Genomic DNA, 15,499 nt, shown 5'->3' on the forward strand with positions numbered 1-15,499 from the left:
AAAGTTGTCCTGTTTGGGTTCCAGCTCCTTCACAGATGCTTCAGGTTTCTTTGGGCACAGCAGCCAGAGAAAAGACCAGTGCAAGGGAAGGATTTGGAGTCAGAAAGCACTTGGACTGCGTAGCAGCTGGAGCGCTGCCTGATGAAAAGGTTTCCTCAGGGCTACAGGGGAGTAAATCCGGGGCAGATCCCAGTTCGTTTTGTGAGTCCTGTCACCAACACATCTGGTGGGGACCTGGGACCTTCTGCAAAGCAGGAGCACTGGGACAGAGCAACACCACTGAAAATACCCCAGGGGTGGGGCTGGAGCTTGGTGGTTTGGTGGCAAAGCTCCCGCAACCGTGGCTTCCCAGGAAGGCTGCTGCCCATCTCTGGAACAGGCAGTTGCACAGGCTGCTCAGAGAAGTTGTGGCTGCCCCATCCCTGGAAGTGCTCAAGGCTAAGTCGGACGCGGCTTGGAGCAACCTGGTCTAACAGAAGGTGTCCCTTCTCATGGCAGGGGGTGGAATGGGATGAGCTTGGAGGTGCTTGCAACACAAACCATCCTGTGATTTCATGATCTTTGGGCAGGCTGCAAGGAGCAGAGCTGGTGGGTGATGAATTATGTGCTATCGGAAGCAATTACTGGTCAGCAAAGTGTCATGAGGCAGCCTGAGGAGCCCATGGGAGGGATGTGGAACCAGTACAATGGGCTCCTTGAACACTGCTGAATGTGTAGGGAATAGTTAATGGCTAATTAAAATTCTGGATGATTTCCAAGAGCAAACAAAAGATGATAGTCAAGGTGCTTGTGAACTGTTGCTAAAAGACAAATTCTTCATTGCCAATCCAGCTACCATCCTTGTTCAGCTCAACTCTGCAGCAGATCTTCCACAAAGATAATTTTCTGCTTCTCTGGCTTAATTCTATTTGTCTTTTAGAGGGTAATTAGCATCACTTGGTGTTCTTTTATGCCCAACTAATTGCACCTTGTTTCAGGAGTGAAAGTTAATGCCTTTCCATGTAGGTTAGCGCAGCAATTTATGACGAAGGCTGAGGCCAGGCAGAGGTGGGGACCAGGGGCACCACTGCTGCTGCTGCTGCTGCCACAAGCCTGGTGCTTGCTCCAGTGCAAAGGTTCCCCAGTTTTCATTTGAGCTGTTCATGGATGCTATGGCTGGCAGCAGTGAGCCCACAGTACCAGTGGCTGCCTCTGTTACTCAGCAATGGTCAGAAGGGTGCAGGACAGACCTGATTGCGCCAGGCATTGTGTGGCAGCAGAAGGGTGCCAAGGGCACACCGTGGTCATACGTGGCTTCAGAGTCATAGCGGATGGTGACAAGGCTGTCACCTGCCACACAGCCAGAGGGGCTCATCCAGGACCAGCTCTGGTGCCACCAGAGAGGCAGAAGGGGCTGGATGTGGCTGTGGGGCACTGGCATGACTCTACCAGGAAGCCCTCCTCTGGGATAGTCCCTTTGTGGCGATATCTGAGGGTCAAGACTCCTGCTACAGCAGCATTTATCAAATTGCTCTTTGGAGTTTGAGTTGGAAGTGACTTTAAAGCTCGTCTCATTCCCTGCCTGCAGGGAGCAGGGACACCTTCCACTAGACCAGGTTTCTTCACCCTAGCGTTGAGGACTTGCAGGGATGGAGCACTTCCAGGACGGCTGTTTGACTTCCTTCCCCTGCAATGGCAAAGGCCTTTTCTGGGGTTCCTGTGCTGAAATCACACCCTGGCCAAACCCAACACCAACGACTCTGGGGCAAAGGTCTGGACTTTTTCCGGGCTGCCATCAGCAGAGTTCAGCCAGCAAACAGTGCCCAGCAAATGGCAACCAGACATTGTGTTTGGAGGCCTCATTTAGGGAGCTGCTGATGTGGCATCAGAGATTTTGATAACGTCAAGGACTAGAAAGTAAATGCTTTCACTATAAATCTTGTCTGCTTTAAAACTAGGTTATACTTTCAAAGCGGTTTAGTTCTTAGGATTTAATATTTCGATGTCAATTGTAAGACAAGTAATTGGATGGGGAGAAGGTTGCTACTGGAACCTGAGATTAAAGGCAGGATTTTTTAATACTGTGTTTTGTGCGGGTGGCTGTTTTTGTTCACTGCAAACGTGACTCAACCACCCTCTGGGGAAGAACCTTTACCTAATATCCAGCCTAAACCTCCCTGCACCCATGGAATGGCCCTGGCAGAGGAGACCACTCTCCCAGCACCTGCCATGCCCAAGGTACTCATCCACAGAGTGGTGTGTCTGGAGGGAGCTGCTCCAGACCTGGGCTTAATCCTCCCTGTGAGTGGGTTGTTTTAATCTCACCAAGCAGTTTATATTGAGGTAGTATCAATATATTGACATATCTAAATATATAAAAGCTCTTTCTGCCCATGCTGGGAGATACTTGGGCTGCTCCTAGCAACAACTCTGCCTCTTCCTGCCCTCACTCACCTCTTCCTGCCTAGGGAAGGAGATTCCCACATCCCATGAGCAACATTTCCCTGGTCTGTCCCTTTCCAAATAGCAAGCTGCACTACTGTGAGCTGGCATCAAGTCTCTGAGGTGAGCACGAGCTGGCTGAACCCAAGCCCTCCCTGTGCCATGCTCTCACCCGAGGCATGCTAGAACCCTGCAGCCCTGTCCCAGAGCCCCATGCCCAGACTGGCTGGGCTGAGAGGAAAATGGGCTTGGTTTAATGACAAGACTTTGATATTCCAGCCCTAACCTTTCTGTAAACCAGAGGCTGCTGGACAGGTGAGCCGGGCTCCTGTGCTTAATGTAGATTGATAGCAAGCAGATCAGCTTTTCTCTCTTAATTTGGTTATGACCTAGAGAATTAGCAGAGAGGATCTGTTATCCTGCCAGTGCACTAATGACTCTGGCAAGAGAAGGGCTCCCCAGGGAAGCAGTGGTATTTGCTAACCTTTCCCCAGTTTGCTTTACATAATAGCACACTCCTCCAAATGTCCTCGGCGTGACTGGCCATTCCCCTCCACCTGCACATGACTTGATATTTCACTTTTTAAATTTCAAGACTACTGCACAGTAAAAAAAGGTGCTGAATGCTTAGTGTCATTCATCTTCCCTCTCCCTTCAGAGGCTACTCTTAGCCATGCCATCAGTTTAACAGTTCAAAGGGAGGTACTTTTTCTTTCCAAGGTCCCTAAAGACTTCCTGTAACCATACGTCCAGCTAGAAAAGAAAAACAACCTGAATCTGCCTTCCAGTCTGCCCTTCAGCTCACTGGTTTTCTCCAAAATGGGTTGCAAGGCTGGGAGCATAGCGGGGATCCTCACCAGGGGCATTTCTGAAGGCAGTGGGACAGCTGAGCACACGGTGTGCTGAGGACCAGGCAGGACAGTCCAATGACACACCATCCCAATGAGTGTCACTGCAAAATATCATGGAGCAGCCCTGGAGAAAAGGACCTGGGGGTTCTTGTGGGTGAGAGCTGGACATGCCCTGGCCACATGTGCTGGGACCCAGAAACCCCTCTAGTCCTGGGCTGATCGCACAGGGTGGGCAGCAGGGGAGGGGGGGATTCTGTCCTGTTTGGGTGAGACCCCACATGCAGAGCTGCCTCCAGCTCTGGGGACCAAAATCAGTAAGACATGGGGCTGCTGGAACAAGTCCAGAGGAGGCCACGGAGATACTCCACGGGCTGCAGCCCCTTGGCTCTGGAGACAGGCTGGGAGAGCTGAGGGTGTTCAGCTTGGAGAAAAAAAGGCTCCAGGGAGACTTTAGAGCCCCTTCCAGCACCTAAAGCAGCTCAAAGACAGGGAGGGACTTGGGACAAGGACCCAGAGTGACAGGACAAAGGGGAATGGTTTCTCACTGCCAGAGGGCAGGATTAAATGGGATATTGGGAAGGAATTCTTGGCTGTGAGGGTGCTGAGGCCCTGGCACAGGTTCCCCAGAGCAGCTGTGGCTGCCCCATCCCTGGCAGTGTCCAAGGCCAGGCTGGACAGGGCTTGGAGCAACGTGGGACAGTGGAGGGTGTCCCTGCTCATGGCAGGGGGATGGGACTGGATGAGCTTTTAGGTCCCTTCCAACCCAAACCATTCTGTAATTCCATGATAATAAAAAATGACTTGTGAAAGGAAATGTGAAAATCCTGTGATATTTCAAGACACCTTGACTTTAGTCATCTTGAGGACAAAATCAGTGGCTCCCCAGGCTATGAGTGTTAGATTTTTTTTCAACACAGTGTGTTTTGGTTGGGTTTTTTTGGTGGTTTGTTTGTTTGTTTGTTTTTGTTTGGTTGGTTGGTTTGTTTTTTTTTAATTAATAATAGCCTTAACCTTTTGCATGTGTCATTTCCTGCACTGCTGAAATACCTTGCCAGGAAAAAAAAAGTCCCTGTTCAGCTGAGCGCAAACAGGTAATGCTGAGCTCTTCTGCATTATGTTAAGTACTTTTGGTAATTCAAGAATACACCTAAACTGGGGCAGGAGAGCAGGTTACCCAGCAAATGCTGGAGAAGAAGTGGAGTCTCATAATCTGCAGTCATGAGGCCAGGAATTCAATTAGAAATTGTACCATCGCAATTGTTTGGGCACGACTTCATGTTCCCAAGCTGTGCAGGTTAATGCACAGCCAGAGAGCAAAAGCTGTCATGCCTGCACAAATCTGGAAGTACATAAAACTTGGTTCTGGTCTATTTTTAGTTTTTGCTTTACAGAAGCCATACCAGCACCATCAGAGGTTATGGCAGGAGCTGGCAGCCCCCTTGTGCTCACAGGTGCACTGGGGGATGTGGAGGTGTTCCTCCAGTCCCTCTACCTTTACTCGTGTGGCTGCTTGTTTACTACGAGAGTGAAGTCCATGTGTGTGTCTTCACTTGCTGCTTGTGCCTGGATCCCACATGGCATCCATCAGCATCTCCCAGCTGCTGAGTCCTGGCATGGGAGCCTGGAGGATGGGGCAGCCAGGCTGCTGAGGATGGTCCACAGGCATCATCCTCTGCACAGTCTTCCATTGCTGGGTTTTTACCCACTAATCAGCCAGGTATTATTCTCAGTGAGTTCCATCCCATCTCTCCAAGAGGGCTGTGGGGCATCCAGCTATGGAACAAAGTGGGTGATTCCTTTTAGTGCTCTCAGAGATAAGAGCCTGTGAGCAGCACAGAGCCTCACTTAGAAAGGATGAAACCATTCACTGAAGTTAAAAGAGTGTGAAGAAAGATAAAAAGCTAAAATGAGAATAAAATAAAAGTAGGAGACAGAGCACAGATGAGTAATCAGCATAAATTAATTAGCTTTTCAGACACAGGCAATGGGACTGGAAGCAGGAGCCCAAAAGGCAGAGTGCAATTGCTAGTGGTGAACCAGAGAAAATGGAAGGTAATTCTCCTTCTCCACCGGTCATTGCGAGTGGGAATTGCTGCCTATCTGCTGAGAAGCAGAGACCACCATTGCTCCTCTGCTTGGACATGGCCCTGCCTAATGTCCCAGTGCCCATGGATTGAGCTCAGTGCCTTGTGAGGAGACACGTGCTGCAGGAGGCAGCTGGCTGGAGCCTATGGCTGTGGGATCCTCTGCCCCAGCGCTGTCGGACTCATTGCTGGAAGGGGCGCAGCTGATGGGCCTTCCTCGGAGCTGGTCCATGGCAAACCCTCCTCCAGGAATGCAACACTCACAGCTGTGCTCCACCCAAATAGGACAAAACAATGATAAATTAATCAACTAATTAAATGAATTAACTAATTACAAATGCACCAGCCCAGGCTCCTGCTCCGCCCACTCCCAAGCAGCCATTCTCCCCCATGTTAAGTACCCAGAGGTGGGAGCTGTACAAACAGGGATGATGAATGGAGTTTGTCCAAGCTGCCACCATCACTTCATGTGACAGGTGTGTGCAGACACTGCTCTCAGCCCTACAGCCTCCTTGCACACCCACCACCCACCATGTCCTACCCAGGAATCAGTGCATTCCTCACTCTGACAGCCCGGTCCAACTGCCAGCAGATGCAGCTATTGCCGTTACATGCTGCCATTTATGAGTGCTTTTACTTCTACAGATTCTTGACATTAAAAGCCCATAATTAAGATAATTAGAACAAAGACATTTGCCTTCTAATCCATATATACTCAATAAGATGTTTTAATTTACAGGCAAAATTTCTGAACTTATTTAAATAATGTTATCTATATTGACAGCACACTATAGAAATCTGACTCATTGAGGGTATTTATGACATTCATTTCTTTTTTAATCCCTTTCAATTTGATGAACACACATCAAACCTCCAGGAAATGACAGAGTAGCTCCTCAGGGAAGCCAGGACTGAGCTGTGGCCATGGCAGAGCCGTGTTGGTGGTGGCTGGGATTGCCGTGGGGAGGCTCTTCACAGAGCTACAGCTTGGTTGAGGCACTGCAGTGATCCTGGAATCATAGAATACTGAACTGGAAAGGATCCACAAGAATCATCGAGTTCAACTCCTGGCCCTACAGAGGACAATCCCAAAATCCTACCATCTGCCTGAGAGCATCGTCCAAATGCTCCTTGAGGTCTCTCAGGCTTCAGGCTGTGACTGCTTCCCTGAGGAGCCTGTTCCGTGTCCATGATACTCTACAGCATGAGTTGCAGTGGCCTCAGATCTCTCCAAAACACTCAAGAGAGAGATTCTGCCTCTGGGAAGTGATTTCTCACTTCACTGTGTCAGAGGCTGTTCAAAATAGCTGCTGTCAGCATCCCAGAGTTCCTGTGTGCCAGCAGTGGGGTGGAGGTTGGAAGGGGCTGGCTGCTCATCCTGCCAAAGGAGCTGGAGTATCTCCCGTGTTCTCTGCATTGCTCTCTATCCCTGGCCCCTGGGGCAGCCTCACAGGCAACTATCCTTGCCCTGCTCCAGCAGGTGCAGGATACTCCTGCCTGGTTGTGCCTCCATTTCATCTGTGCCTCCATCCTGCCTGCACCTTCATCCCTCCCATGTCTCCATCCCGCCCATGTCTCTGTCCCGCCAGACATGGTCTTACAGAACAGGCAGCAGCAACAGCAGACCTTGCTCCTCCTCTAGACCCAGAGACTGCCTTCCCCCCCAACAATGTCTTTGGGAAGATTTTTTGCACTGACATTGTCCCCGGGAGTGTTGGTGTGACCCCAGTATCGGGTGCACAGTGCCACCTGCCAGGACAGTGCCTGCAGCCAGGCTCCTGCCAAGGACAGGGATAGGGAGGGTGGTGTCACCGATGTCCCTGTGTTGGCTGCCAGGTAACGAGTGTCTGCGCTGGTTCACCTGACAGTGCTCCAGAACACAATGCACCTTCCCTCAAGAGCTGGATGCAGCTGGCAGCCCTTCATTTCTCAGGCTTAAAAATAGTCACAGGCATTATAAACAACCCTGCATGGAACACAACAGAAAACTTGTTTTTCATCCTCTCTGTGTTCTTTGTGGGAACAAATGCTCTTATCTCCTTTCTGTGCTTGGTAGACTGCTCTGTGCAGGAGAGGAACATGAACAATACAGCACATCCAGCACCCGGCCTTGTGTAAAGGAAATGATCTACTTATTTATTTCTGCTTCTGCCATGCTCCAAGTTCTTCAGGGGAACCAGGATGAAGCAGCAGCTCAGCAGCCACTGGAGAATTGCTTGGAGTCTTGTACCCACCAGGCTCTGAGCTTTCAAAAAAAATCTGCTCACAGAGGACAGACTTTGGCTCTTTCTCAAGAGCTCCTTCCAAATCCAAGCGCTGTCTGGCAAACTCACGTTAATAAACACTTGCACATTAACAGTTATGAAGTTTTTATCTTTTGCTAAAAAGGTATGAATTATGCAGCAGGGAAGTACATGAGTTAGTGGTGTGTAAAGTGCTCGGAGCAGCCCATGGATCTGCTGTGCGGAGGTGCCTCAAGCCCTGGGGTTCTCCTGCCTCTGCCAGGCCCATTCAGGCTGTCAGCAAGTCTGCACACGGGCTCCTGTCCCGATTTGGTGCGTGCCGGTTCCCAGGCTGTCCTGGGAAGTCTGTGAGCATGTCTGGCTCTACTCTCCCTGGGAAAGACACACCTGCCGGCACTGGCCCTGCCCTTGCCGTGCCACCAGCTTCACCACATCGGACTTTCCCCACATAGAGGAGATAGTGAAATCCAGAGCCGCATTACTTTGCTGTAATAAGTCATTTTCTGTAATCCTTCAGAGCCTTCCCTTCACTGCCAAAGGGGAAAGCTCTTGGTGGTGGCTTTAAGCCTGGCAATAGGTTTGGTTTTTGTGGACCTGACCATACGGGGCTGGATGGTAAATCCCACCCACGTGCCGCAGCTATGGCAGCTTTGCCTTCCTGACCTTGTTCCCTAAATCAGCTGCTATTTAGGCTTTGTTTAAAGCTCTGCTTAATGAACTGAGTCTTGCATGTAAAGGTTCTTATTTATTATTTGGCAGACGAGGGTCTGTTAAATTCCAGTTGGAAATGAGTTGTGGGAAGATCTGGCTCTTTGCAGAAGCTTCCTCCTAAAACAATGGGACAGGAGCAGGGAGATGGAACTCATGCACCCCACAGCACTGCCCTGGAAATGAGGGACAGCAATTAACAAAATTAACGTCATAGAATCATGGAATGGTTTGGACTGGAAGGGCCCTTAAAGCTCATTCCCCCACCCCTGCCATGGTCAGGGACTCCTTTCCCAGGTCAGGTTGCTCAGCACCATACAGGACTCTGTGCCACAGCTCCCAGGTCCTGTTGTACCATTCACACCCATGCTACTCTCCTGCTTTATGTACCCAGTAAATCCTGAAATACTTCCTGTCTTTCTTCTCTTCCTTCTCTCCATGCGCAGCCCCTGAACAGCCACCTGTTTGCCTGCTGCTCTGTATGAAATTTTTACTGGTGTAATGTATATTTTGACAAGGATTGTGAAGGCTCAAGGGTGACAGAGATATTAATTGTCACACTGAATTTTCCACTCATTACCAGGACAAATCTTCCCAAAAAATAATTCACAAGTGGAAGAGATGCTGAGGAAACTATTTCTCCAGAGCCAGAATAGTGTCCAGGCTCCCGTGAGCTGAAGGAGAGAGTTACAAATAAGCAACAGGCAAACAGTTTGACATAGTTTTATTTTCCCTCAGCACCACTATGATCTATGAGCCATAACAGGCAGATCTTTCCAAAGAAGCTGTAAGAGCTCATTAATATTCATGCTGTTTAATCATGAGGCAGCAATGGTGCAGCAGTGATAATACCCAATGAGTTTTGATGCACTGAGCTCACATCCCTAGAGGCTCCAGCCCTGTCAGCTGGGCTGCTAGGTGATGGACAAGATGCTCAGCTCCTCTTGTCTCACTCGGGCTTGTCTCCCACCAATCCAGCCATTGCTGTTTTCCATCAGTCTGCATCTCTAAGCCAGAGGCTGTGCTCTGGGAAAAACCCCACTGCTGTGTTTAGCCATGCAAGCCAATCCTCGGAAGCTGCTTCATGGCACCAGGCTGCATTCAACATGAACCTGCAGTTAATTACATGTTCTTGCTAAAATAATTGAGTAGCCTATATTCTGATCGCTGCAATTGCATCCTAATGAATTTACATGCCAGCTTGTTACATGCAACTTTGGTGTTCTGTAAATACCAAATTAAGTTCATCATTCAATCTTGAAGCACTTGAGGCACAGGTACTCCACAACCAACCTCCCGAGTGGAGAAGGCTGGACTTATGACCTTGGAGATCTTTTCCAAATTTAATGATTCTATGATTCTATTCTATAGTTATTCCAGGAGCTCAGTGCCAGACCTTGCCAGGGATGGATTTGTGCTCTGCTGGGCAAAGAGTGGGATGTGGCTCTAGTGCCAGACCAGTGCTGGGCACCCTCTGCCACCAGCCGCAGCTGCTGGAAAACACTGCTGATGTTCTGCCAGTCCATGGAAGGGGCTCCTGGAGAGTCAGAGAAGAAACTACAAAATCATAAATTAACCTGGAGAAAAGTGAAATCCTATTGACTTCAGGGAGAGTTAAAAGCAGACAGTTCTGTTAATTATTAATTGTTATAATTGAACAAGATTAGAAGCCCAACCTGTGCTCTTAGGAAGAAAACTGAAGCTTCTACAAAAGCTACCAAAAGGATGCCACAGTCCCATAATGGCTCTTTACAGGACAGTACTTATTGTCAACGTTTCTCATGTTTGCTACCAAAATATCAACTACAGCTCCCTACAAAAGCGTGCATGTTAGTTAACCTCATTAAATCCCAAAGGATTAGTCAGCTGTTCCTCAAAGTTATGTGGCTTGGAAAGTGATTTTCTAATATGCAAACTTCAGAGGAATTTTGAAATCCTGCAGCGTAAGCGAGACAGACAAATGCTAATCCACTGGAGTGCTGCTTAATGGCCTGTTTAATTTTTGTCTTGCTTGGTCTCTGTAAGCAGCTGGACATGAAGGCTGCCTGTGATAAACAGGGGTTCAGCTTCCTCTTGTACCACCCCACTCATTGAACACAAATTCCTCTTCCACATGGATGACAGTGCATGCAGGTATCCATGGCCGTGTTCCTGTGTCCTTTCCCCAACCTATGGCTATGCACGGACACAAACCCACCTGGGGAGGGACTCCCCAGGCCCGCTGGTGGGTGATCACAGACTCCTAGAATGGTTTGGGTTGGAAGGGACTTCAAGCTTCATTGCAAACCCTCTGCCATGGGCAGGAACCTCTACCACTATCTCAGGTTGCTCCAAGCCATGTACAACCTGGCTTTGGACACTTCCAGGGATGGGGCAGCCACAGCTTCTCTGGGCCACCTGTGCGAGGGCCTCAGCACCCTCACAAGGAAAAAATTCTTCCTAATGTCTAACCTAATTGTTTCCTGTTTTAGTTAGTGTTAGGGAGCACAGGGAGTCTGTGCCTGCCCAGTGTATCATGTGGAATTGGGAACCCACCATTGCACAGACTTGGTGGGGACTACCCTGACCCAAATAAATAATGCTATTAACTGTGAAGTAATGAAGGAATTAAACACACTGCATTTTGAGGGCACAAAGAACTGAAACTCACAAATTAATTAAGGTTCACAGCCCCCCTGTGAGACCCAGAGGAAATTGCTCAGTTCACGATTCATGTGGGAAAAGCAGGAAAGGGATGTGTCATGGTGGTAGCAGCTCTGTAATGTAATAGAAGATGCACAAGTGGCACTTCAGCCCCAAGAAGCTTCTCCTGCCTCCCCTACATCTCTTGGGGCTCACAGGGGGCTGGAGGAGCTGGGCTTGTGCACTCCAGTGCTGAGTGGAGCGTGAACAGAGATCCCTGGCTCTGGTCCCATCCCCCTGCCTCTCCCCACTAAGCCCTGCAACATCAGCCACTTTCTGCCAGGACACTTAGATGAATCTTGGGATCCCCACTCATAAGTGTTGGAGGATGTTGCTATAATGGAGACAGCCAGCAGTAAAGTCAGCAATCCAGGCTGAATAATGTATTCTCCGCTGTGTTATCAGCTGGGAAACCTGTTAGTAATAAAAATACACGAGAAGAAGCAAGAGCACATGAATGTTTAAAGGGACGAGCGCATTCTTGAGGATGACACTTAGGCAGGCCCAGCGTGAGGCTCCCTGGGTGTCAGACACGTCAAAAGGCTGCTGTATGGAAGCATTTCAGTATGTCTGACATACAGGGAGCACAGCTTTGCCTCAGGGATCTTATTTAATTCACCGAAAAATGAAAAGCATCACACCATACTCTGGAGACCAGTGAAAGATCCTGACATTGGACCCAAGGATCTCAAAAGTCTTTTCCAACCTAAATGATTCTCTCTTCTCCCAAGTAAGCAGCAGGATGAGAGGAAATGGCCTCAAGTTGCACCAGGGGAGATTTACATGAGATACCAGGGAAAATTTCCTCACCAAAAGGGTTGCCCATCATTGGAACAGGCTGCCCAGGGCAGTGGTGGAGTAACCATCCTTGGAGGGATTGAAAAGATGTGTAGATGCGGCACTTGAGGACATGGATTAGTGGTGGCCTTGGCAGTCCTGGGTTAATGGTTGGACTTGATGGTCATAAAGGTTTTTTCTGACCTAAATGATTCCATGATTCTGTGATTCCTGACCCTTATGTCAATAACAGACAGTGCCCAAACCCACAGAAGCCATCTAGCCACAGGATATGCTCTTTTTTTCTTTTTTTTGCGAAACTGGTTTTGAGGGCTGACAGTGAAAGACGAAGCACTGTGTACTCCCTCCCCTCATCATGCACAGCAAGGTTGAGCCCAGTAGTGGGAGTTGAGAAGTGATACCTGTAAAACAGATGCATCAGCAAAGAAAGAAAAGTCCCTGCTTTGTGAGAGGGAAATTAACGTTGACATCTTAATTATAAGTCAGAGGAAAGGCTGGTGCTGGAATGGTGAGCTTTGAAGATTATCATATTGTCATTATTCATTAATGACTACAAAAGAAGCTACCTCTAAATGATAATGGTGGAGTATAATGGTAAACCTACGAAGCTTCTATTAGATCCCATTTACTCCCAAACAGTCCTTTGCTAATAACTTATTAACAAAGCCCAGCAATACTAATCAGGTTTTGGCTACAGTGACACGTGTTGCTGTACAAACACTGCCAAGAGAAAAAAGAATCTAGAAAAACTCTTTCCCTGTGTTTAGAGCAGTAATTTTAAAACTGAATTATAATAGAACAGGAGCTCCAGAATTATGGATGTCATAACATAGTGGGAGGATTTTTGTCTGGCTGATACGGGAGAAAAAAAAAAACCAAAAAAATAACATAGAGAAAGGTGTCTCACCAGTGCTTTTGGAGGAACAGTGACATTGGTACATAAGCTCTGGTTCTCAGACTGCCTCTGCAATGTGCTGAAAACCATGGTGAAAGGGAGGAACCTGATCCAGAACTGGACACAGTGCAGTGGTAAGATGACAATTTATTTCTCAGTGGATGCTCAGCCACGGCACCTCTCAGCAAGAGTGTTGTGGAAGCCATGGAAAATAAGGAGACTTTTACATCTCAAGCATGGGGAGCTCTGGGTGAGTTGCCACATACAGCCCCAACCCAAGGTGGCCCTGAACCCCAGGTATATATTTTTTCCAAAGTTCTGCCTCTATTGTAGCCACACCTGGGTGACCTCTGCCTTGAGGTGAACTTCTTTCTGTCAGAGTGCATTATTCCACTTCTTGTACTAAAATGTAAATTAACTTAAAGCCTTTGTAAGCAGCTTATTGAATATGAGCTGTAATTACAGCTGGGGCTATAAAAAATGCTCTCTGTAAAACTTTTATCAAAGTTGTTTTGTGTTATTATTGCTTTCTGTGATGTGTCTGGATTTTCCAAACAGCAAATAATTCTGCACTTATCTTGGTTCCTTTGATAATATTTTCTATGACAGATCTACTGAGACTTTAGCTACATTATTAACATTCAAAAAGGAAGAATGGGGACAGTCTTTTCTAAATAAGTCTGTGTAAACCCTTGCATGCTGCTGCTTAAATACTAATCATGGAAAGACAAGGAATGTATTAATCATATAGATTTGTACAAATAACGGAACCAGATCTGCATGAGCTGTTGCTCAGAATAATGAAGGCAGTTGTCCTTCAGCTGGGCAAGCCTGATTGCTCAAATGAGGCTTTCTGGAAGGTTCAAGCAGTTGGAAGACTGACAAAGTGACAAAGTCAGTGATGTCATCAATAGCAGTCAAAGAAAGGCTGGCTGTGTCAGTCTGAAATCACACCTGGAACACCAGGGAGCGATCCCAGGAGAAGGCTGATGCACACACAGGTAACCCTAGTGTGTAGCAGCGCTACATTTACACCACCACACTAGTGCTCCCTCCAAATGTAGGGGGGGAAGGAGACTTGTTTTTCACTTCCTAACACTCCACTGCTCCTCCTTCATCCTCTTTTCTAGAAGTGGAGAGAATTGTTAGTGTGTTGATGCAGCTCAGACCCCCTCTCCTCTGTCAGTAGGCCTGGTGGAACTGGAGAGGGCAGGCCAACACCTCAGCCGTCTGTCACTGGTTCCACTCCACTCAGATATTTCAAGGTGTCTATGAAAGACAAGCTCAGACCTCATGTGCAGGACTCAGGCTGGGAGGTGGTGACTGACAGGAGTGGACATCAACTCTCAAGAAAATGGATTTTCCTTTTGCATTCTCCAGGGAAGTTTGTGCACAGACACAGAGAACTAGTAGTGCTGCTCTATGAGCTCCTTGTTTCCCCAGCTGCTCAAGCAGCTGATATTCAGTGAAGAGAGAGAAAGTGACTGGTGAAAAGGAGCAGGAATCAGAGAGGAGCTGGGGATTACTTTTATCAGACAGAGACTGGGATAGGCTTTTGGACCATGCCAGCTATCCCAAATCCCTGTGAACAGGGTTATAAAACTTGACAAGGCAGCTACAGATATTTCAGATCCTATTAAAGATGTAAAAACCACTGACAGAGATGAACTGCTTACAGATGCTAACTCACTGCTGGTGAAGGAGGCTGACAGCAAGTGGAAGGTCAAGAAAAGGATTTTAGTGGGTGATAATCAGAAACACACCCAAGTGGGGAGAAATGGCTGAAATGGTAAAACATCACCAAACCAACAGCTTCTGCCATTCTTAATAAATGGATGAATAGCGTACTTTGCCAGCCAGTCCCACATGCGGAGCAGAGTTGGCCTGTGACACCCATTAGCCAGGGTTTTATCCCAGCACAGGCCATTCCAAGTCATTGAATTTAGAGCTACAAGGTTGCTCAAAAGACTGGAGCATCTCTCTTACGAGGAAAGACTGAGGGGGCTGGGCCTGTTCAGCCTCAAGAAGGGGCGACAGAGAGGGGACCTCATCCATGTCTATAAGTGTTTAAAGGAGGACTGCCAAGAATGGCCCAGGCTCTGCTTGGTAGTGCCCAACAATAGGACAAGAGGCAATGGGCAGAAACTGAAGCACAGGAGGTTCCACCTGAGTATGAGGAAGAACTACTTGAAAGTGTGAGTGATGCAGCACCGGGACAGATTGCCCAGAGAGGGTGTGGAGTCTCTCTCACTGGAGATAATGAAGAATGGTCTGTACACAGTCCTGTGCTACATGACCTGGGATGACCCTGATGAAGCAGAGGTAGGACCAGACAACCCATTGTGGTCCCTTCCAACCTAACCCATTCTGTGATCTGTGATTCTGTAATTCAGCAGCAGTGGCTCTGCCACTGCAGCTCCCTGCCAATGGTCCCCTGGTCCTGTCACGCTCGGTCCTCGCTTCCCAAACACTTCAGTCCTGCTTGCCTCTCTCAGCCATGCATTTTACTGCTTTTCTTCAGCCTTGTTTATTCTGCAAAGCATTAAGCTCTAGATCTAGACTTAAACACTCCATTACTACATTTAGGCTCTAAATCCAATATGTAGACTTCAAACTCATGCTTTAATTCTGTACAACTGCATGACTCTCCACTCACTGTTTGACTGGGCCTTTATCCCTTCTTTGCATTCATTAGAATCAGCGGGGCTTGATCACATCGTCTGCGTCCCAGAGCAAGCAGCGGAGGGGCATTTGCATAGGCTGCTTCTTTATTCACTTTGACAAGTCCTCTTAGTTCATCTTCTTAACTCTACCGCA

This window comes from Aphelocoma coerulescens, chromosome 26 (genome assembly GCF_041296385.1).
Source record: "Aphelocoma coerulescens isolate FSJ_1873_10779 chromosome 26, UR_Acoe_1.0, whole genome shotgun sequence".
Classification (NCBI taxonomy): domain Eukaryota; kingdom Metazoa; phylum Chordata; class Aves; order Passeriformes; family Corvidae; genus Aphelocoma; species Aphelocoma coerulescens.